The sequence below is a fragment of the Oryx dammah genome, unplaced genomic scaffold, assembly GCF_014754425.2.
Source record: "Oryx dammah isolate SB20612 unplaced genomic scaffold, SCBI_Odam_1.1 HiC_scaffold_6859, whole genome shotgun sequence".
NCBI classification, from domain to species: Eukaryota; Metazoa; Chordata; class Mammalia; order Artiodactyla; family Bovidae; genus Oryx; species Oryx dammah.
The window spans coordinates 1-1824 of NW_024076598.1; the positions used below are offsets into that span (position 1 = coordinate 1).

At 46.7% G+C, this 1824-nt stretch overlaps 1 pseudogene; it reads left to right on the forward strand.

Annotated features, from left to right (window-relative positions):
- Positions 1-772: 772 nt before the first annotated feature.
- On the forward strand, positions 773-1820 carry LOC120860052 (annotated as a pseudogene).
- Positions 1821-1824: the final 4 nt, after the last annotated feature.

Here is a 1824-nt window from a genome sequence, read left to right on the forward strand (position 1 = left end):
TTTTCCTGTGGTCATGTATGGATGTGAGAGTTGGACTGTGAAGAAAGATGAGCACCGAAGAATTGATGCTTTTGAACTGCGGTGTTGGAGAAGACTCTTGAGAGTCCCTTAGACTCCAAGGAGATCCAGCCAGTCGATTCTAAAGGAGATCAGTCCTGGGTGTTCTTTGGAAGGACTGCTGCTAAAGCTGAAACTCCAGTACTTTGGCCACCTCATGCAGAGTTGACTCATTGGAAAAGACTGATGCTGGGAGGGATTGGGGGCAGGAGTAGAAGGGGACGACAGAGGATGAGATGGCTGGATGGCATCACCGACTCGATGCACATGAGTTTTGGTGAACTCCAGGATTTGGTGATGGACGGAGAGGCCTGGCGTGCTGAGATTCATGTGGTTGCAAAGTGTCGGACACGACTGAGTGACTGAACTGAACTGACTGACTAGAGGAAGTCACTGTCTTGACTAGGACACAAGAGGCCACTTCCCAGGTGTAGTGTTTCAGGGAGTGTTGATTGAGCCCCTGAGTCAGGCCCTGGGTCAGGCCCTAGAGGGGAGACTAGAGAGAGGTCGCTGCCTCATGGGAACTGCAGGGGGAGGGTGGGAACACCCTGGGTTCACTTGTCTACACCCCAGCTCTGTGGTCTGCTGGGGAGAAGTTAGTCTATCCAAGCAAAGCAATTTATGGCACTTTTCTGTTTATATTAATAATAAAACATTTTAGAAAAGTATCACTCAACATATCTGTATGATTTCATCTAAATTTATATTGGCCCAGATGGTAATGAATCTGCCTACAGGCAGACTGGGGAGGCAGCGGTCTGGCTTGGCCTGTCAGGGCGTGGGCGGCCGTGGCTCCAGCACCCTGTCCCTGCAGTTCTGGGTGGAGGAGATGCCCTGCGCGGGCAAGTACCTTGCTGCAGATTCATTCCCAAAGGACTTGACTATGGCGTGAAGCAGGAGGAAGGGGAGGTGGCAGCCTCAGGTGGCGGAGTTGGGGCAGGGGCAAGCGGTGGTTGTGGCCTGACAGCTCCAAGTCAAGGATTCTGCTCATGGGCCTCCAGAGCAACGGGCATGTCCTGCATTCAGAAGTTGGTGTTTCATAAAATGTCACCCAACGAGACCCTCTTTTTGGAAAGGACCATCAAGACTTACAAAGATGACATTTCTAATAGCTCCTTTGTGAATTTCCAAATAGGCGGTTTTCCTGGGCAAATGGACTTTTTGGACCCAGCTTTTGGTTTGAGATGATCTTCAGGGGGACAGGAACATTGATATATGTCACTGATGCACAGGATGACTACATGGAGGCTTCAACAAAACTTTACTGTTTCTAAAGCCTACAAAGTTAACCTAGTCATGAATTTTGAGGCTTTTATTCTCAAAGTTGATGGTCTGTCTGATGATTACAAAATATAAACACAGAGGGACATCATCAAAGGCCCAATGATGACCTTGCAGATGGTGGGCTAGAAAAACTCCATCTTAGCTTTTATTTCACTGGTATTTATGACCATTCAATATTTGCAGCCTTTAGTAAGGTGCTGCAGAAACTTATCCCACAGCTACTGGCCTTGGAATACCTATTAAATATCTTTATATCAAATTCAGGTATTGAAAAAGCTTTTCTCTTTGATGTTGTCAGCAAAATCTACATTGCAACAGGCAGTTCTCCTGTGGATATGCAGTCTTAGGAACTTTGCTGTGACATGATTGATATTGTAATTGATGAGTGTTGTATATTTGGGTTAAAGGAATATAGAAGTGGAAGTGCTTACCACAAAGAGTCCAAGGCCATCATCAAGCTGAATAACACAACTGTCCTGTATT